Raw genomic sequence first — 22,005 nt, 5'->3', positions numbered from 1 at the left:
GGCATACCTATTTAGCCTGTCATTGGCTGAATAGGTCACGTGTGGGCGGAGGAAATGAGGATCTCTGATTGGCCCGGTAGACCTGGTCACATGTGGAGGCGGGGCTGGACTGTGGGTGATTGTGGCCGCCCAAAGTCCCACCTCCTTACCTAGCATGTGCTTTGCTGTGTCTCCTCAAGACGTCACTGAGTGAGGTATCTTTCTCATCTGCCCTCTCACTCCGTCCTGTAAGCCACTCCCCATCTGTCAGCTCCCTCTCCCTCTGTCAGTTACCCCCTCTGTCAGCTCCCCTCCCCTGTCAGTTAACCCCCTCTGTCAGTTACCCCCTCTGTCAGTTAACCCCCTCTGTCAGTTAACCCCCTGAGTCAGCTGCTCCCCTCCTCTGTCAGATAACCCCCTCTGTCAGCTACCACCCTCTGTCAGTTACCCCCCTCTGTCAGCTCCCCTCCCCTGTCAGCTACCCCCCTCTGTCAGCCCCCCTCCCCAGTCAACTACCCCCCTCATTCAGCTATTCTCCCCCCGTCAGCTACTTCCCCCCTCTGTCAGCTCCCCTCCCACGGTCAACTACCCCCCCCCTTATTCAGCTATTCTCCTCCTCTGTCAGCTACTCTCCCCCTCTGTCAGCTTCCATCCTCTGTCAGTTTCCCCCTCTGTCAGTTACCTCCTGTCAGCTCCCCCCGTCAGTTACCCCCTTGTCAGCTCCCCTCCCCTGTCAGTTACCCCCATTAGTCACCCCCTCTGTCAATTATCACCCCTCTGTCAGCTACCCTCCCCAGTCAACTATCCCCCTCTGTCAGCTACTCCCACCCTCTGTCAGCTCCCCTCCCCTGCTGTCAGCTACCCCCCTCTGTCAGTTACACTCCTCTGTCAGCTCCCCTCCCCAGTCAACTACCCCCCTCATTCAGCTATTCCCCCCCATCAACCATCCCCCCCTGTGTCAGCTTCCCTCCCCAGTCAACTACCCCCCCTTATTCAGCTATTCTTCCCCCTCATTCAGCTACTCTCCCCTCTCTGTCAGTTACCACCCCTGTCAGTTACCCCCCTCTTTCAGTTACCCCCCTCTGTTGGCTCCCCTCCCCTGTCAGCTACCCCCCGTCAGTTACCCCCCTCTGTCAGCTCCCCTCCCCAGTCAGCTCCCCCGTCAGCTACTCTCCCCCCTCTTTCAGCTACTCTCCCCCCTCTGTCAGCTACTCCCCCCCTCTGTCAGCTAATCTCCCCCTCTGTCAGCTAATCTCCCCCCTCTGTCAGATAATCTCCCCCCTCTGTCAGCTTACATCCCATGTAAGTTACTCCCCCCTCTGTCAGCACCCCTCCCCAGTCAGCTACCCCCCTCTGTCAGCTACTCCTCCCCCTCTATCAGCTACTCTCCCCCCTCTTTCAGCTACTCTCCCCCCTCTGTCAGCTACTCTCCCCCCTCTGTCAGCTACTCTCCCCCCTCTGTCAGCTACTCTCCCCCCTCTGTCAGCTACTCTCCCCCCTCTGTCAGCTACTCTCCCCCCTCTGTCAGCTTACATCCCATGTAAGTTACCCCCCCCTCTGTCAGCACCCCTCCTCAGTCAGCTACCCCCCTCTGTCAGCTACTCCTCCCCCTCTATCAGCTACTCTCCCCCTCATTCAGCTACTCCCTCTCTGTCAGTTACCCCCCTCTGTCAGCTTTCATCCCCTGTCAGTTACCCCCCTTTGTCAGTTACCCCCATCAGTTACCCCCCTCTGTCAGTTACCCCCATCAGTTACCCCCCTCTGTTCAGTTAGCCCCTCTGTTTAGTTACCCCCTGTCAGCTCCCCTCATCAGTCAGCTACCCCCCTGTCAGCTACTCTCCCCCCTCTGTCAACGTCCATCCCCTGTCAGTTACCCCCCCTCTGTCAGCTCCCCTCCCCAGTCAGCTCCCCCTTCAGCTACTCTGCCTCCCTCTGTCAACTACCCCTCTCTGTCAGCTTCTCTACCCCTCTGTCAGATACTCTCCCCCTCCGTCAGCTACTCCCCCCTTTCAGCTACCCCCCCATGTCAGCTATTTCCCCCCTCTGTCAGCTAACCCCCCTGTCTGCAACCCCCTCATCAGCTACCCCCCTGTCAGCAATCCCCTCGTCAGCTACCCCCCATCAGCTACCCCCCCTGTCAGCTACTTCCCCCTCTGTCAGCTACTTCCCCCTCTGTCAGCTACTTCCCCCTCTGTCAGCTACTTCCCCCTCTGTCAGCTACTTCCCCCTCTGTCAGCTACTTCCCCCGTCAGCTACTCCCCTCCTCTGTCAGCTACACTCCCTCCCTCTGTCAGCTACTCTCCCCGTCAGCTACTATCCCCCCTCTGTCGGGTACTCCCCCCTCTGTCAGCTTCCATCCCCTGTCAGCTTCCATCCTCTGTCAGCTACCCCCCTCTGTCAGCTACCCCCCTCTGTCAGCTACTCCCCCCTCTGTCAGCTACTCCCCCCCTCTGTCAGCTACTCCCCCCCTCTGTCAGCTACTCCCCCCCTCTGTCAGCTACTCCCCCCTCTGTCAGCTACTCCCCCCCTCTGTCAGCTACTCTCTCCCCTCTGTCAGCTACTCTCTCCCCTCTGTCAGTTACCCCCCTCTGTCAGCTCCTCCCCTCCTCTGTCAGCTACTCACTCCCCCCTCTGTCAGCTACTCCCCCCTGTCAGCTATTCTCCCTCCCTCTGTCAGCTACTCTCCCCCGTCAGCTACTACCCCCTCTGTCAGGTACTCTCCCCCCCTTTCAGCTACTCTCCCCTTCCTGTCAGCTGCCCCCCCCCCCCTCTGTTACCCTCCCCTCTGTCAGCTACTCCCCCTCTGTGAGTGAGTAGTTTGGATGTGTTTTGATTCCTGTGTCCTGCCGACGCACTGGGCACAGCGATGCCTCTACTTTGCCTACTTTGCCTACTCTCCAAGCCCCCCCCCCCCCCCACACAATGGAACGAAAAAAGGAAAATAGCACTACAGTAGAGCAGCTTTGCTCCGCTCCCACACTTCCTGGCTCAAAACAGCTCTCGGTAAGGCAGTCCAATGTGGGTATTTAGGGGCAGAGGACACTTATCGGGGGGTTCCCTGATCTAATAGAGGTCTCTAATTGGGGTGCTAATAGGGGTCTAAGGGAGGGGCTGATATAAGGGGACCTAATGGGGGGTCCTCTATGGGGACCCCTAAATTTTGAAGGGGGCTAGGCTGTCCCATATTTTATGAAGGGGGGTGACAATGACCCCTGTGTTATAGGAGGTAACACTGTCCAATAAAGTGTGACGCATTATTGCTCTCCTTAGTGCACCCAAAGGTGTCCCAGGTCTTTACAATGTACATTTGCAATGTATATTACAAAGAAATTTGCCATTCACCGCTAAAGTGTTCTGGTTTGGCTTGATGGAAAGGTGGCAACCCTAGTGACCACACAGCGTCAAATTCAAAGGGACGTACCTGTACGCCTATTTGTCCGGTCGGCAAGTGGTTAAATGTTTAAGAAAGAAAAGAAGGAAATAATGTGATTCAATCATCCTGACACCATAACAACCATGGTGCCGGGATGATTGGAGCGCCAACACCAGGTGTTTGGAGTATCTTTATCTGCTGATTGATAACCTTTCTGGAATACATATTTGTATTGTGGTGTAGGAGATACAAGAAATTCTTACCTCTGTGACACGATCAGACGGATCTCGCAATGTTTCACTTCCTTATACAGTCTCTTGTATATATCACCCCATCCCCCATAGCAGGAAATCACGTGTTTTCCGAGCTCTCTGAAAGGGACGTGAACAGAGCAGAAGAATAACCTCTCATTCCTATCATGACTTGTTTACAAAACTCAGATCCAACCAAATGTTCTCTTTTTTATTTTTTTTAAAGCAGTACAAATCCATATGCAAAAAAAAGTTTCAATAAACCTCATTTATACCATTGTGTGGTCTTTATGTGCGTTTATAAAAAGTACAGCTTGCTGCATTTTGTGTGATTCCATCAAAACAATCAAATCCACAAACAATTGAATAGCCTTAATGTCTCATCCGATCAATTTTGATAGGATTCGATCAAACTGAGTCAATCGGTCAGGGCGGAATATTATCATTTTCAATTAGTCAGCAGCACTGAGAAACACTATATTACCAAAAGTATTGGGACACCTGTCTTTACACATATGAACATTAATGACCCCCCCCCCCCAGTCTAAGCCCTCTGTACACACGGTCAGAGATTTCGACAACCAAATCTGTCGGATTTTGTCCATCGGATCTTGTCCGAAACTATTGCATACACACGGTCGGACTAAGTTGTCGAAAAATCCGATCTTTCAGAACGTGATGACGTAATTTTGTTACGACGGGACTACATTCAGGCTAGTAGCCAACAGCTTTGATGTAGGAATTTGATCTGAGCATGCGTGGCACTTGGTCCGATCAAAATTCTCTACACATGATCAGAGTATGTCCGATCGGCCCAGTTGGTCAGGAAATATTTCCAACATGTTGGAAAATTGGGTCCGACGGATATTCCGACTGAATCAGTCCGATGCATACCACACACAGTTGGATTCTCCGACGACACGGTCCGATAGGACACATTCCGACGGATTCTCCCACCGTGTGTACAAGGGCTTAGTCTGGATGGATCAATATTGAGTTGGCCCTTTGCAGCTATAACAGCCTCCTCTGGGAACACAAGGTTTAGGAGGGTGTCTAGGGGAATTTCAATTTAAATTGTGCTGGTTTATAACAGATGATCCCAACTGATACCTTAACCTCTTGCTTACTGGGCATTTAAACCCCCTTCCTGCCCAGGCCAATTTTCAGCTTTCAGCGCTGTCACACTTTGACAATTGTGCGGTCGTGCTGCACTGTATACAAATGAAATTGTTATCATTTTCTTCACACAAATGGAGCTTTCTTTCTTTTGGGGGTATTTAACCACTTGACCACCGGGCACTTAAACACCCTTAATAACCAGACCAATTTTCAGCTTTCGGTGCTCTCATATGTTGAATGACAATTACTCAGTCATGCAACACTGTACCCATATGAAATTTTTGTCCTTTTTTTCACACAAATAGACCTTTCTTTTGGTGGTATTTAATCACCGCTGGGTTTTTTTTTTTTTTGTGCTATAAAAGAAAAAATACCGAAAATTCTGTAAAAAAAATGAATTTTTCTTTGTTTCTGTTATAAAATTTAGCAGATTAGTAATTTTTTCTTCATAAATTTTGGCCAAAATTTATACCACTACATATCTTTGGTAAAAATAAGTACAAATTGGTGGATATTATTTGGTCTTTGTGAAAGTTATAGAGTCCACAAGCTATGGTGCCAATATCTGAAAATTGATCACACCTGAAGTACTGACGGCCTATTTCAATTCTTGAGACCCTAACATGCCAGAAAAGTACAAATACCCCCCAAATGACCCCTTTTTGGAAAGAAGACATTCCAAGGTATTTAGTAAGAGGCATGAGGAGTTTTTTGAAGTTGTAATTTTTTCCCACAATTCTTTGCAAAATCAAGATTTTTTTACTTTTTTTTTTTCACAAAATTGTCATATTATCAGTTTATTTCTCACACACAGCATATGCATACCACAAATTACACCCCAAAACACATTCTGCTATTACTCCCGAGTACGGCGATACCACATGTGTGAGACTTTTACACAGTGTGGCCACATACAGAGGCCCAACATGCAGGGAGCGCCATCAGGCGTTCTGGAGCACCCAGGACAATTCTGACATTTCTCTCCTACATGTAAAAATCATCATTTATTTGCTAGAAAATTACATAGAATCCCAAAACATTATATATGTTTTTTTAGCAAAGACCCTAGAGAATACAATGGTGGTTGTTGCAACTTTTTATCTTGCACGGTATTTGCGCAGCAATTTTTGAATGCTTTTTTTGGAAAAAAAACAGTTTTGTGCTTAAAAAAAACAGTAAAGTTAGCCCAATTTTTGCATAATGTGAAAGATGAAGTTACGCTGAGTAAATAGATACCTAACATGTCACTCTTCAAAATTTCACACGCTTGTGGAATGGCGCCAAACGTCGCTACTTAAAAATCCCTATAGGTGACAATTATTTATTTATTTTTACTGGTTATATGTTTTGAGATACAGAGGAGGTCTAGGGCTAGAATTATTGCTCTCGCTCTAACGTTTGCAGCGATACCTCACATGTGTGGTTTGAAAACAGTTTTCATATGTGGGCGGGACTTACGTATGCGTTCGCTTCTGCATGCGAGCACATGGGGACAGGGGCGCTTTAAAAAAAAAAATATTGTTCATTTTACTTTATTTATTTTAGTTTGACATTTATTTCCCCAAAAATACATTTTTTGATCACTTTTATTCCTATTACAAGGAATGTAAACATCCCTTGTAATAGGAATATGGCATGACAGGTCCTCTTTACAGTGAGATATGGGGTCAATAAGACCCCGCATCTCACCTCTAGGCTCGGAAGTCTGAAAAAAAATAAAAAAATAAAAATAAATAAAGATTCTGGCTTTGATTGTATTGGCGAGTCGGTAGAAGCACTGGAGGGAGGGGGGATGTCTATGGCTGGGTATTGCAGGGTATCACTGACTATGGCTGGGTATGGCTGGGTATCTCAGAGTATGGCGTTGCAGAGTATTGCGTTGCAGAGCATTGCAGGGTATTGGTGGGTGTTGCAGAGCATTGCAGAGTGCTGCAGGGTGTTGCAGAGCATTGCAGAGTGTTGCAGGGTGTTGGCGGGTGTTGCAGAGCATTGCAGAGTGTTGCAGGGTATTGGCAGGTGTTGCAGAGTGTTTCAGGGTATTGGCGGGTGTTGCAGAGCATTGCAGGGTATTGGTGGGTGTTGCAGAGCATTGCAGAGTGTTGCAGGGTATTGGCGGGTGTTGCAGAGCATTGCAGGGTATTGGCGGGTGTTGCAGAGCATTGCAGGGTATTGGCGGGTGTTGCAGAGCATTGCAGAGTGTTGCAGGGTATTGGCGGGTGTTGCAGAACATTGCAGAGTATTGCAGAGTATTGCAGAGTATTGCAGGGTAATGGCAAGTAATTGAGGGGTAAATTTCGGTGAGCAGCGATGTGGGCACTGCAGATGCAGATTTCTTCCCCCTCCTCTGTACCGATCGGTACAGAGAGGGGGAGGGAGGAACCGGCGTCATAACATGACGCCAGTTTGTTTACAAGTGATCACTCTGTCACTGGACCCGGCGGTCATGAATGCTCTCGTGTGCGCGCCCCAGGGGGCGCACGAGAGCAGAATTCTGGGAGGCCGTTAATTAACGGCCTCTCAGAGTTAAACAACCACCCTGAAGCCATTAATCGGCAATGGGCGGTTGTTAAGTGGTTAAAGGCTTATAGGCTCCATGCACACTGGAGATCAAAAAAGCTTTTTCTGGACGTCAGATTGCTATCAGAAAACGCTGGTTGAAAAACTTGTTTTTAACAGTGTTTTGTACTAGCGTTTATGCGCGTTTATGAGCATTTTTTAGCGTTATCGTTTATGGGCGTTTTTTTTAATAAAAATACACAGAGGACACTCCAAAAATCCCACATTGCATTGAAAAAATAGAACGCAGAATTCGAATTAACGAACGTTTATGTGCTATGTGTTAAATATCATGTCTGGGGTGTGTCTATAGTATGCCTGTAAAGTGGCACATTCTTCCCGTGTCTAGAACAATACCACAGCAAAATGGCATTTCTAAAGGAAAAATTGTCATTTAAAACTGATCGTGGCTGTAATGTTGTTGTAATGTATAGTCTCGGCAATATAGATACAGATAATTGAAAAAAAAAAGGAGCATGGGGCCTTTGGGTCTGGTATGAATCTTAAGGGGAACCCCAAATCAAAATTTTAAAAAAATTGCGTGGGGGTCCCCCTGAGATCCATACCCGGAAATTAAGGGGAACCCTGCGCCAAATTTAAAAAAAATGGCCTTTGGGTCTGGTATGCATTTTAAGGGGAACCCTGCACCAAAATGAAAAAAAAAAAATGGTGTAGTCGTCCGCCCCAAAAATCCATACCAGACCCTTTATCCGAGCACGCAACCTGGCAAGCCACAGGAAAAGAGGGGGGGCGAGAGAGCCCCCCCTCCTGAACCATACCAGGCCACGTGCCCTTAACATGGGCTCATCCTTAATCTGGAGCACCATCGGGGTCACCAGAGAATGGAGAGGAGAAAAGGCTGATATCCTTTTCAATAGCTGCAAAATCCTGAAAGCACCGTTTATTCTCATCAGCCAGAGGGCACAGAGCGAATAAAATGAATAGTCTTTACCACCGGCTTCATAACATGATCATGTTTGAGATGTTTTAGCAATTAACGTTGCCACCTCATAGCTCGCCCTTGTGGCATTTTCATTTGACTCGCGGGCTCTGGTGATAAATCGCTGTTGTGACATTAATACAGCTTCAAGTCGCTTCAACTTTTCACTGCGGTGGCGCCCTGTTATCTGGTGGTGTGTGCCGTGTCTCCCCCGGTAGTGTCTCTGGACATTAAATTCCTTATAAACAGCCGCAGTCTCTTGTCATATCAGACAGACACAGCGATTCCGGATTTCAGTGAAGAAATATTCCACTTTCCACCTGTCCTGGAAGTGGCGGCCCTCACAGCAGTGGTGGCTGATGCTCCAAATTTTTAGGGGGGTGCAAAATTTTTTTAAAAACAAATCATCAATTGCAGCCACTGTGCCCTCAAATTCTACCACTGTGCCCTCAAATTCTACCACTGTGCCATTCAAACGCTGCCACTGTGCCCATCAAACGCTGCCACTGTGCCCATCAAATGCTCACCCTCCGTGGATAGATTGCGGGACATCCCACACACACCCCCCGCAGATGGTTTACGGTACACTCTGCTCACCCCCCACCACCATGCAGATGGATAGTGGGACACCCCACTCACACACCCCCCACGGATGGATCACGGGACACCCCACTCACCCCCACTGCAGATGGATCATAGGACACCCCACTCACAGCACCCCCAAGGATGGATCATGGGACACCCCACTCACAGCACCCCCAAGGATGGATCATGGGACACCCTGCTCACAGCACCCCCACGGATGGATTCCCATGCAGGAGGTCTGGCGCTTACCGGGTGTCCTCTTCTTTGGCGTCTCCAGTCTGCTTCCTCCACTCTGTCCCACTTCCGCTAAAGTGCTGAGCACCCAATAGGGACACCTGGCGCTTTGGCCAATCAGGAAGCGGATCTCACTGACCTGCATCCAGATTGGCGAGGAGGTAATGCGGTGTGAAAATAGCAAATATTAATTTGCTATGGTCACACAATTGGGTGGGATCAGGGCACACTCTCTGCTCCCCGAGCCCACCCATTTTTGAAGCCTATTAGAGACTCTGACTCTAATTAGATGCTTCAAAAAATACACCCCCTCCTGCCCTCGCTGTAGGAGTCCATGCACCTGGCATCCTGAAAGGGGCAGGGCGCATGGATAGGGAGGCGGCAGTAGGGATAGGGGTAGCGCCCGTGAGCCCACTGCCTCACAGGCCACCACTGCCTCACGGTCAACTTTCCTTCTCTTATTTACAGTCATCATTTTAGAAATTGAGCAGAAGGGGAAGCATGGGAGTGCATTGCTAGAGGTTTTGGTCTAAGTGTGCTCATCCGATACACTAATACACTGTCCAACAAGACTTCTCCTACCTCTGCAGCTGCGGACCAGGAAATATCTCAGTGCCTCTGAGAGCTTCCTAGCGGACTCTGACACATCGAGTTGTGAACACACCCCAGCAACATGCCAAGCAACACGCCCAGCAACATGCCCCAGCTCATCCTAATCCTGAGTGGCGCTTAGGGATTTGTATATATATATATATATATATATATATATATATATATATATATAATACTTGCCAACAGTCCCGATTTTCCCGGGACAATCCTGATTTTTGGACCCTCATCCCAATTTAAGCTTATCCCGATTTTTTTCCCGGGATTTTGCTTTTGTCCCGGGAAAGTTTTTTGGGCTAAAAACGTCAGCTGGCTACACAAAGATGGCCACCGCCGTTGCCACAGTATTGTTTCCCCTTGTGCTCAGTGGAGAGGAGAGGGCAGCCAATCAGCTTGGATTGGAGACCCCTCTCCACTGAACAAAACAGGGAGAGATCAACCGCCGCCAACCCTCAGCCCCATGGAGCAACATGTGATCGCTGGCTGGGGAGCACCAAGTGCAAAGTTACTGCCTACTAATACAGCTGAGTTAGATTAACCCTTCACTCGCCGATTGATCAGCTGCATCATGAAGACACAGTGGGACACAGGCTGCTTGCGAGGAGGGGACAGCAACAAACTGTATCGGCTACACACAGGCTGGCTGGTTGGCACAGGGGTCACAGGCAACACAGTCTACATGTCACGGGGGGTCACAGCCTGTGACATCCAGCCTGTGTTGCCTGTGGCCCTCTGTGACATCCAGCTAGCCTGTGCCAACCATCATGTGCCCCCATTGACAACCAGCATGTGCCCCCCTGTGACATCCAGACTGTGGCCCCCGGTGACATGTAGACTGTGACCCCCCCATGACAAGCAGACTGTGACCCCCCCGTGACATGCAGACTGTGACCCCCCTGTGACATGCAGACTGTGACCCCCCTGTGACATGCAGACTGTGACCCCCCTGTGACAGGCAGACTGTGACCCCCTGTGACATGCAGACTGTGACCCCCTTACGACATGCAGACTGTGACCCCCCTGTGACATGCAGACTGTGACCCCCCCGTGACATGCAGACTGTGACCCCACCTGTGACATGCAGACTGTGACCCCCCTGTGACATGCAGACTGTGACCCCCCCTGCGAAATGTAGACTGTGTTGCCTGTGACCCCTGTGCCAACCAGCCAGCCTGTGTGTAGCCGATACAGTTTATTGCTGTCCCTTCCTCGCAAGAAGCCTGTGTCCCGCTGTGTATTCATGATGCAGGCGATCAATTGGCGTGTGAGGGGTTAATCTAACTCAGCTGTATTAGTCGGCAGTAACTCTGCGCTTGGTTTGTTTTGTCTGAAACCGGCACATTTGATGTAGCAGCAAAGGATACCTTCTTTCATGGGATACCGATCTGCATGCTACACTGGCCCTTCCATCACTGATTGTCTTGGCTCTCCCCGGCCTTTCTGTAGACAAGGCTTCCCAGCTTGGCCTAGGCCCCACATCCTCCCACACCACAGGTACCTCAACCGCTATGATCTGGTGGACACGGCTGCTGCACGTGACCTCCAAACTGGATTTCCATCCTCCTAGCATGTTGCTGGTGCCCTTCCATGCTCCACCAGGCAGTGGTTAGTGTGGTGAGTATTGTAGTAATCAGTATAGTGTAGTGGGTATTGTAGTGTAGTGGGTGTTGTAGTAATCAGTGTAATGTAGTGGATGGTGTACTGGTGTACGGACGGATTCTGTTGTGGATACCTGATGCAAGGAAGGACTCTGCTGGGGACACCTAATGCAAGGAAGGACTCTGCTGGGGACACCTAATGCAAGGAAGGACTCTGCTGGTGGCAGGCGACGTGGCAAGTGACACACTTAGGGGTCCCACTGATTCTGCATTATGGTGAGTTGAATTATTTAATTTTATATTACAATGTATTAATAGAAATAATGTGCTTCAATCATCCTGACACCATAACAACCATGGTGACAAGATGATTGAAGCGCCAACACCAGGTATTTGGAGTATCTTTATCTGCTGATTGTCAAACTCTGGAAAACAAATATTGCTATTGTGGTGTAGAATCTGGGGCTGCTGTCCCTCCATCCTTCCCCTTTCCCTCTCCCTCTCCTTCCCGCATTCATCTCAGACTCTAACCACACCCCTTTGAGCCACACCCATTAAGCCACACCCACTATTTTACATAAACCCCGCCCAGTGCCCGCTGCATTTTCACCTTTTTCTATGCCACGCCTATAAATGCATGCCCTGCCTCCTAATGATAATGCAAAAAGTGTCCCCGAATTTTTTTTTACAATGTTGGCAACTATGATATATATATATATATATATATATATATATATATATATATATATATATATATATATATAATTACAAAAAAAACAAAAAAACATAACACGCCTGATTTTGGGGGCCACAGAAGAATATATATGCAAATTGCAAGTGGGGGCCACATCAAACCGGAATGTGGGCTGCAATTGGCCCACGGGCCGGACTTTTGACATGCCTGATCTAAAGTAAACAGCCTATAGAATTCATGAATAATAGAGAACAAGCATTGAAAAGCAGGAAGTCCGGCGCTCTCTGTGATCCACGGACCCAAACCGGATGTGACGGAGCTAGAGCGTCATTATGTCTCATCCGGTTTGGGTCCGTGGAGAGCAGCGAGCGACGGACTTCCTGCTTTTCAATACTTACCTTCTATTTATTAAACAGAATAATGCTATGGAGGCAATTTATTATCCCTACATGATACCTGCTTGACCAATTACACTAAGGAGAGTGAGATATCCGCGGAAAGACCCGTTTACCACGGTGAATCCCATAAAGGGGGCCACGAGTGACACACGGACACCGCCCTCTTGTAGGGATTAAGGTTGTCACTTTTTCTTCAAGCCAAATCCAAACACTTTAGCGGTGCACAGTAATTATTTTTGTTTTAGCATACACTATAGGATTGTAACAGACCTGGGACACCTTTGGGCACTCCAAAGAGAATAGTAATGAGGCGCACATAGTGCCCCCCCCCACCTTCCTGTCAATCACTGCTCGGAGCCACATTCCTGTCTGAGGGCCACACTTGGGACATCCCTGCTCTTTGGAGCCTGCCTGGTGACAGGTTCCTTCCTGTTTGCGCCTCACTGTGAGGTATAGACGGGCGGGCTACATGCGTGTCGGTGGCACGGGACATAAGCTCGCTCCTTGGGGCAGGCTTGCACCACGTGTCATCACGCTGAGGGGGTGCGGAGTGCAATTGATCTCAGTCAGCCTCACCGGGGGTATATTAGCCCACACCCCAGACATCCACAGCAGGGCCATCTTAATAGCATCATGGGCCCCGGGCAAACTAATGCACGTCCCCAATTTACACACCTAATCTCAAGAATGAAAGTAGAAATAGTTGATAGATTTGAATTGAGATTTTTTTTAGCGCTATAAACAAAAAAAGAGCGACCATTATTTAAAAAAAAACAATATATTTTTTTACTTTCTTCTATAAAACACATTGAATGAAGAAATGTAAACTTAGGCCAATATGTATTGTGCTACATATTTTTGGTTAAAAAATCCCAATAAGCGTACGTTGATTGGTTTGCACAAAGGTTTTAGCGTCTACAAACTATGGGATAGATTTATGGGATTTTTCTTCCTAGTAATGGCAGCAATTAGCGACTTATAGTGAGACTGCGATATCGTGGTGGACAAATCACATACAAGGTGACACTTTTTGGAGACCAGTGACAGGAATACAGTGGTCAGTGCTAAAAATATGCACTGTCACTGTACTAATGACACTGGCAGGGAAGGAATTAACATCAGGGGCGATCAAAGGGTTAACTGTGTGCCTAGCTATTGCTTACTCATTGTGGGGGAGGAGCTTTTACTAAGGGAAGGCATTGATCCATGATTCCTGATTTGCAAGAACACAGGATCAATACCTTCCCTACTGACAGAATGGCAATCTGTCTTGTTTATATAGGTAGAGTGCTGTTCTGCTTGTGTCCTGAATGATCGGCGGGTGCCAGCAGACATTGCATCCACTGGACCCCCTGATTGGCTCCCGCTGTGTCCAATTCCAGGTCTGGGGTGCAAGTGCGGGATCACATACTAGGTACAGGATCCTGTGCAGGAGAGCTGCTCCACCACCGTATATATATATATATATATATATATATATATATATAGCGTATACGGTTGGTGAGCAGTTAAAAAAAAAAGAAAGCCCAGCATGTTTTAATGCAGAAGCTGGAGTGAATTGCTGACAAGGCCGCAGCTGAGGGTGTACACATGGTGGAGCCACGATGCTTTGTGACTGCAGAAAGAAAAACACCCCGTACACGCGATAGGATTTTCCGACAACAAATGTTCGATGTGAGATTGTTGTGGGAAATTCCGACCATGTGTGGGCTCCATCAGACATTTTCCATCGGAATTTCCATCACACAAAATTTGAGATCTGGATCTGAAATTTTCCGACAATGGATTTTCTGATGGTGTGTACACAGTTCCGTTGCACAAAGTTTCGCGCATGCTCGGAATCAAGCAGAAGAGCCGCACCGGCTATTGGACTTCATTTTTCTCGTCGTACATGTTCTTGGCAATCGGGATTTCCGACAAGATTTCTGTGACCATGTGTATGCAAGACAAGTTTGAGCCAACATCCGTCAGAAAAAAAAAAACATGGATTTTGTTGTTGGAAAAATTCTATCGTGTGTACAGGGCATAAGGCTGCTTTCACACTGGGGCATTGGGGTCGTCGGCGGTAAAGCGCCGCTATTTTTAGCGGCACTTTACGGTAGTTTTTGCTGCGCTTTTTGGCCGCTAGTGGGGTGCTTTTTAGCCCCGTTAGCGTCTGAAAAAGGGTTCAAAGCTCCGCTGCAGTGGGGATTAGCTGGCACCTCAGTGGCACTGCCCATTGATTTCAATGGGCAGGGGTGCTGCACTCCTGAAGCGCCTCAAAGATGCGGCTTGCAGGACTTTTTTTGGCGTCCTCCAGTGTGAGAGCCATCGGGATATGACACTGGAGAGACAGGAGAGGCTCTTTACAGGCGCTATGCCAGTGATATTTTTAGCGCTATAGCGCCTATAAAGTGCCTTAGTGTGAAAGGGGTCTTTTATCACCAGTTACATTTGACGGGCACTACCGCTCACCAAATGCAACCAAATAAAAGAGTCTGTGCTGCAACTTTCCCATATCCTTGTCCAAGCACATAGTTGTGGGGAGGGTGATGCGGCATTTAGGGGGTTAAAACAGGTGGTGAGGGGGCGATATATCTCCTCCTCACCGCCTGTCTAATACCTCTGAAAAGCAATCCATGTGCCGCAGTTTTTTACAATTCGGACCGGTTCACACTGCTGTGCTGTCCGACATCCCATGTGATTCGCACCGCAGTGCAAATCACATGAGATCTCTGTGCGATGCAAACTCAGCCATACAGATTGTGTCTGAATTTGCATCACATTGGGAGCAAACTGGCACAGGGCCCCCTTTTTTTTTTGGGTTCTGAACCAGAATTGGATGGCTTGGGTGTTCACACCCATGCGATCCGATTCCTGTCTGAATTGACAGGTTGCACTGCGATATGCAAACTGATTTGGGGTGACACTCTCAGCAGTTTGCATAGTGCAGTGTGAACTGCCTGCGAGTTGTATGCGATGCGGGAACCCGCACTGGATTCGCAGGGTTCTGGCATCGCTCCAGTGTGAACCAGAATTGGTTCACACTATGTGGTGCGGGAACTGCATGCGAGGTTTGAACAGGAATTGCACCACATTACTGTTGAACTCACATGCGATTCTTCCGCAGTGCAATTTGAGGCGTTCATTCTGTATGGCTCAAATCGCACCACATCTGTTCCAAAGTGGTGCAGGACCCTTTTTTTTGGCTGCATCAGATTCAGATTGTATGAGTGTTCACACCCATGTGATCCAATTCTGGAAATCACACTGCGTTCATTTCAGGTTATCTTTAAATTAACATGCCCTCCTGCAGTGGTTCACATGAACAGGGTGGGATTTGGATGTGGCGCAGAATCTGACTGCACAGAATTTGTTGGGAAATCACAGTGCAAAAGGCTACTTTCACTCTGAGGCACTTTGCAGGCGATATAGTGTTAAAATTAGCCCCTGTAAAGCGCCCTGAAAGAGCCACTCAATTCACTCCCGAGGGCTTTCACACTGGAGCGGTGCGCTTGCAGGACGGTCAAAAAAGTCCTGCAAGCTGCATCTTTGCAGCACTATAGGAGCCGTGTATTCACCGCTCATAAAGCGCCCCTTCCCATAGAAATCAATGGGGCAGCGCTGCAAATCCGCCAGCAAAGTGCCGCTGCAAGTTTAACCCTTTTTTTCTGCTGCAAAAACGACAGTAAAGCAACACTAAATATAGCGCCGCTTTACTGCCAGCGCCCGCCGGTGCCCGCCCCAGTGTGAAAGTAGCCAAAGTGTGAACCGGCATGTAGACCCCTTTCACACTAAGGTGTTTTGCAGGCACTTTTGGACTAAAAATAGTGCCTGTAAAGTGCCTGAAAAATGGCCTGAGGGCTTTAACACCGAGGTGATGCGCTGGCGGGACATTAAAAAAACTCCTGCAAGCAGCATCTTTGGAGCGGTGGAGGAGCGGTGTATACACCGCATTCTCACGCATCCTGGCACGGAGAACAGATCACCAATGGCATCGCTACTGAGGGTGCGGCCCACACCCAGGTGAAGAGGGGTGACGTCAGAGTTCTGGGACCCCCAAGTCACCTCCATTCCCTCCATGCACAGAGCCCTCCAGGAAACACAAACTTTTAGCACACATTTACATCCCAGGCAATGGTTTAAGGAGGGACTTTACTGGGGACACCTGATGTAAGAAGGGACTCTGCTGAGGGCACCTGATATAAGGAGGGACTCTGCTTGGGGCACCTGATGTAAGGAGGGACTCTGCTTGGGGCACCTGATGTAAGGAGGGACTCTACTGGGGGCCCCTGATGTAAGGATGGACTCTGTTTGGGGCACCTGATGTAAGGAGGGACTCTACTGGGGGCACCTGATGGCATCTGGTGACAGGTGATGTGACAAGTGATGCCCTAAGGGCTCTCACTGATTCTGCATTATGGTGAGTTGAACTATTTCATTTTATATTACAATGTAATAATAAAAATAATGCTCTTCAACCATCCTGACACCATAACAACCATGGTGCCGGGATGATTGGAGCGCCAACACCAGGTGTTTGGAGCATCGTTATCTGCTGATTGATAAACTTTCTGGAATACACATATCTGTATTGTGATGTAGGATCTGGGTCTGCTGTCCCTCCATCCCTCTGTCTTTCCTTCCTTCTCTCTCCTTCCCTCCCTATTTCTTTCTTTCTCCCTCCATCCCTCGTTCATCTCAGAATCAAAAAGTCAGAAAGATACAACAAACTCTTACCTCTGTGACACGCTCAGACGAATCTCGCAATGTTTTACTTCTTTATAACAGTCTCTTGTATATCTCCCACACCCATAGCAGGAAATCGCATGTTTCCTGATCTGTGGTCTCTGAGAGGGCCGTGTACACAGCTGGAGGTTAAAGAGGAAGTAAGCCCTGATGTGTTTTACTTTGTCTTCATTTCTCTGCAAAAGTGAAGCATAATGGGCTACTATGCATCACATCGCATCACATAGTAACCCATTATGTGTCACTTACCTGAAACCAAAGCCTGAGATGTCACCGCTGTCCCCACTAGCAGCGAGCAACCATTCTCACCCCTCTTCCTTCCGGGGGCCGAAGTGGCGTAGAGTCACTCACGTGCATGCACGTGGGAGCCGTCAGTCACGGCATGACCCCTTTAGAAATGACACGATCTACTCTTTCTAAAGTGTGCATGCGCTGTAGACATCAGTGCACAGCTTTATTATACATATCTCCCATGGTGGAGGTTTAGGAGATATTTCCAGCACCTACAGGTACGTATAGGCCTTAATATAGGCTTACCTGTAGGTAAAAGTGGTTGTACAGGGTGGGCAGGGTGTGCAGGGTGTACAGGGTGTGCAAGGTGTACAGGGTTTGCAAGGTGTACAGGGTTTGCAAGGTGTACAGGGTGTGCAGAGTATGCAGGGTGTACAGGGTGTGCAGGGTGTGCAGGGTATACAGGGTGTGCAGGGTGTGCACGGTATACAGGGTGTGCACAGTATACAGGGTGTGCAGAGTATGCAGGGTATACAGGGTGTGCAGGGCATACAGGGTGTGCAGGGTATACAGGGTATACAGGGTGTGCAAGGTATGCAGGGTATGCAGGGTATGCAGGGTGTGCAGGGAATACAGGGTGTACAGGGTATACGGGGTATACAGGGTATGCAGGGTGTGCAGGGTGTGCAGGGTATGAAGGGTGTGCAGGGTATACAGGGTGTGCAGGGTATACAGGGTGTGCAGGGTATGCAGGGTATACAGGGTGTGCAGGGTATGCAGGGTGTGCAGGGTATACAGGGTATACAGGGTGTGCAGGGTATGCAGGGTATGTAGGGTGTGCAGGGTGTGCAGGGTATACAGGGTGTGCAGGGTATACAGGGTGTGCAGGGTATACAGGGTGTGCAGTGTATACAGGGTGTGCAGGGTGTGCAGTGTATACAGGATGTGCAGGGTATACAGGGTGTGCAGGGTATACGGGGTATACAGGGTGTGCAGGGTATACAGGGTGTGCAGGGTATGCAGGGTATACAGGGTGTGCAGGGTATACAGGGTGTGCAGGGTGTGCAGGGTGTGCAGGGTATGCAGGGTATGCAGGGTATACAGGGTGTGCAGGGTATGCAGGGTATACAGGGTGTGCAACCACTTTAACCACTTGCTTACTGGGCACTTAAACACCCTTCCTGCCCAGACCAATTTTCAGCTTTTGGTGCTCTCACACTTTGAATGACAATTACTCAGTCATGCAACACTGTACCCAAATGAATTTTGTGTCCTTTTTTCCCACAAATAGAGCTTTCTTTTTGGTGGTATTTGATCACCTCTGGGGTTTTTATTTTTTGCGCTATAAATGAAAAAAGACCAAATATTTTGAAAAAAAAAACGCATATTTCTTTGTTTCTGTGATAAAATTTTGCAAATTATAATTTTTCTTCATACATTTTGGCCACAATTTATACTGCTTCATATCTTTGGTAAAAATAACCCAAATTAGTGGATATTATTTGGTCTTTGTGAAAGTTAGAGAGTCTACAAGCTGTGGTGCGAATCGCACAAAATTGATCACATCTGATGTACTGGTGGCCTATCTCGCTTCTTGTGACCCGAACAAGTCAGGAAAGTACAAATACCCCCCAAATGACCCCTTTTTTGAAAGTAGACATTCCAAGGTATTTACTAAGATGCATGGTGAGGTTTTTGATGTTGTCATCTTTTTCCCACAATTCTTTGCAAAATGAAGATATTTTTTTTTCTCACAAAATTTTCAATGTAATAGGTTATTTCTCTCACATGCCATGTGTATACCACAAATGACACCCCAAAATACGTTCTGCTACTCCTCCTGAGTATAACGATACCAAATGTGTGAGACTTTTACACAGCCTGGCCACATACAGAGGCCCAATATTGAAATAGCACCATCAGGCGTTCTAGGAGCATAAATTACACATTTCATTTCTCAACCACCTATTACAGTTTTGAAGGCCCTGGAGCACCAGGACAATGGAAATGCCCACAAAGTGACCCCATTTTGGAAAGCTAACACCCCAACGTATAATCTATGAGGCATAATGAGTCGTTTGAATGGTTCATTTTTTTTCCAGAAGTTTTGGGAAAATGTGGAAAAAAAATGAAAACGCATTTTTTTTTACGCAAAGTTGTCCATTTATAAGATATTTCCAACACATAGCATGTACATAGCAAAAATGACACCCCAAAATACGTTCTACTACTCCTCCTGAGTATAACGATATCAAATGTGTGAGACTTTTACACAGCCTGACCACATACAGAGGCCCAATATTGAAATGGCACCATCAGGCGTTCTAGGAGCATAAATTACACATCTTATTTCTCAACCACCTATTACAGTTTTGAAGGTCCTGGAGCACCAGGACAATGGAAATGCCCACAAAGTGACCCCACGTGGCACTGACAACACGTGGCACTGACGACACGTGGCACTGACAGATGGCACTGGAGGCAGATGACACTGGAGGCAGATGGGGCTGACAGATGGGGCTGACAGATGGGGCTGACAGATGGGGCTGGCAGATGGCACTGGCAGATGGCACTGGCAGATGGCGCTGGCAGATGGCGCTGGCAGATGGCACTGGCAGATGGGGCTGGCAGATGGCACTGCGCCTGGCAGATGGCACTGGCTCTGGCAGGTGGCACTGGCTCTGGCAGGTGGCACTGGCGCTGGCAGGTGGCACTGACGGCACTGGCACTGGCGGCACTGGGGCTGACGGCACTGGGGCTGATGGATGGCACTGGCAGGTGGCACTGGCGCTGGCAGGTGGCACTGGCAGGTGGCACATGGCACTAGCAGGTGGCACTGGCACGTGGCACTGGCGGCACTGGGGCTGGCGGCACTGGGGCTGACGGCACTGGGGCTGACGGATGGCACTGGCGCTGGCAGGTGGCACTGGTGCTGGCAGGTGGCACTGGCAGGTGGCACTGGCGGCACTGGCACTGGCGGCACTGGTGGTGGCAGGTGGCACTGGCAGGTGGCACTGGCGGCACTGGGGCTGATGGCACTGGGGCTGACGGATGGCACTGGCACTGGCGGCACTGATGGCACTGGGGCTGACGGCACTGGGGCTGACGGATGGCGCTGGCAGGTGGCACTGGTGCTGGCAGGTGGCACTGGCAGGTGGCACTGGCAGCACTGGGGCTGACGACACTGGCGGCACTAGGGCTGACGGCACAGGGGCTGACGGCAGCCACTGGCGCTGGCAGGTGGCACTGGCGCTGGCACTGGCACTACTGACAGATGGCACTGGGGCTGACAGATGGCACTGGGGCTGACTTACAGATCGCTCTCCCTCCTTACACGCTGTCTCTGTGTGAGGAGGGAGAGACACGGCAATGGGAGATGATCTCATATGTTTACATATGAGATCATCTCCCATTGGCAGCTGCAATCGCGCTGTGAATGGCCACTTTGATTGGCCGTTCACGGCGATCTGTATTTGCCTGTCTCCGGGAGACACGGCGAATACAAAACTTCCGCGATGCGCGCCCCCGGCGGCGCGCATTGCAGAAGTAAACACAAGGCCGTCCAGGGACGACCAGACGAAGGAACCCGCCTGCTCTAAGGCCGTCATTCGGCTATAGGGCGGGCGGGAGGTGGTTAAACTCACCCTCTGGGCTCCTTCAGGACATGTTTACAAAACTCAGATGCACTCAAATGTTTTTTTTTTTTTTAACGCAGTACAAATGCATATGCAAAAAAAAAAAGTTTATGTATTTCAATAAACCTCATTTATACCATTGTGTTGCCTTTATGTGCGTTTATAAATAGTTCAGATTGCTGCATTTTGTGTGATTCCATCAAAACAATCCAATCCACAAACAATTGAATAGCCTTAATGTCTCATCTGATCAATTACGATAGGCTTAGTTTAAACTGAATCGATCGGTCAGGGCGGAATATTATCATTTTCAATCAGTCAGCAGCACTGAGAAACACTATCTTACCAAAAGTATTGGGACACCTGCCTTTACATGAACTTTAATGACATCCCAGTCTTAGTCCAGAGGGTTCAATATTGAGTTGGCTCCGCCCTTTGCAGCTATAACAGCTTCACCTCTTCTGGGAAGGCCATCCACAAGGTTTAGGAGATGTGTTTATGGGAAGGTTTGATTATTCTTCCAGAAGCACATTTGAGAGGTCAGGCACTGATGTTGGATGAGAAGGCCTGGCTCTCAGTCTCCACTCTAATTCATCCCAAAAGTGTTCTATCAGGTTGAGTTCAGGACTCTGTGCAAGCCAGTCAGGTTCATATACCCCAAACGTGTTCATCCTTGTCTTTATGGACCTTGCTTTGTGCACTGGTCAACATCATTTTGTGGAGGGGGGATTATGGTGTGCAGTGGGGGCTGGTGTTTTTTTTTTTTGGGCGGGCAAACAACCACCCCCTCTGGTTCATTCGGTGGCTCCCCCACCCCCACTGCTCCCAATCGGTTAGGTCACCCTCCCCCCAGGAGTCTTGCGGCAGGTCATCTAGCCCCACACTTACCATCTCTTTCCCTCCTCCTCCTAGGCATCCAAAAGGATCACCTGTCCTTTAAGCCAATTGGGTGACGGGTTTCAGGACCCACTTCCTGATTGACTGGGAGGAAGAACAGTGTGAGAATAGTGAATATTAATTTGCTATTGTAAAACAACCGGGTGGGCTTGGAGCGCAGTGCTCTGCACCCCGAGAC

General features: G+C 48.8%; 2 protein-coding genes across 8 annotated transcripts in view; one reads left to right on the top strand and one right to left on the bottom strand.

The window, feature by feature from the left end:
* Positions 1–22,005, top strand: part of LOC143958272 (NACHT, LRR and PYD domains-containing protein 3-like) — a 535,368-nt gene that overhangs the window by 447,235 nt on the left and 66,128 nt on the right. The window lies entirely within an intron of this gene.
* LOC143958206 (NACHT, LRR and PYD domains-containing protein 3-like) overlaps positions 1–22,005 on the bottom strand; it is a 177,532-nt gene that overhangs the window by 112,511 nt on the left and 43,016 nt on the right. For 2 of the 7 annotated variants that reach the window (XM_077467705.1, XM_077467771.1), the window contains exon 1: positions 3,616–3,723. The exons of 3 other annotated variants lie outside the window; for them this stretch is intronic. The gene's annotated coding sequence lies outside the window, so the exon portion shown is untranslated. Of the gene's footprint in view, positions 1–3,615; positions 3,724–17,055; positions 17,107–22,005 lie in introns of those variants that run through there. 2 more of the 7 variants (XM_077467722.1, XM_077467731.1) reach the window with 2 other exon arrangements.

Source organism: Lithobates pipiens, unplaced genomic scaffold (genome assembly GCF_037356315.1).
Source record: "Lithobates pipiens isolate NorthernLeopardFrog02 unplaced genomic scaffold, aLitPip1_a1.2 Scaffold_102, whole genome shotgun sequence".
In the NCBI taxonomy this organism is placed as follows: domain Eukaryota; kingdom Metazoa; phylum Chordata; class Amphibia; order Anura; family Ranidae; genus Lithobates; species Lithobates pipiens.
Note: the sequence above shows the minus strand (reverse complement) of the source record. Positions and strands in the feature narration are given on the sequence as shown.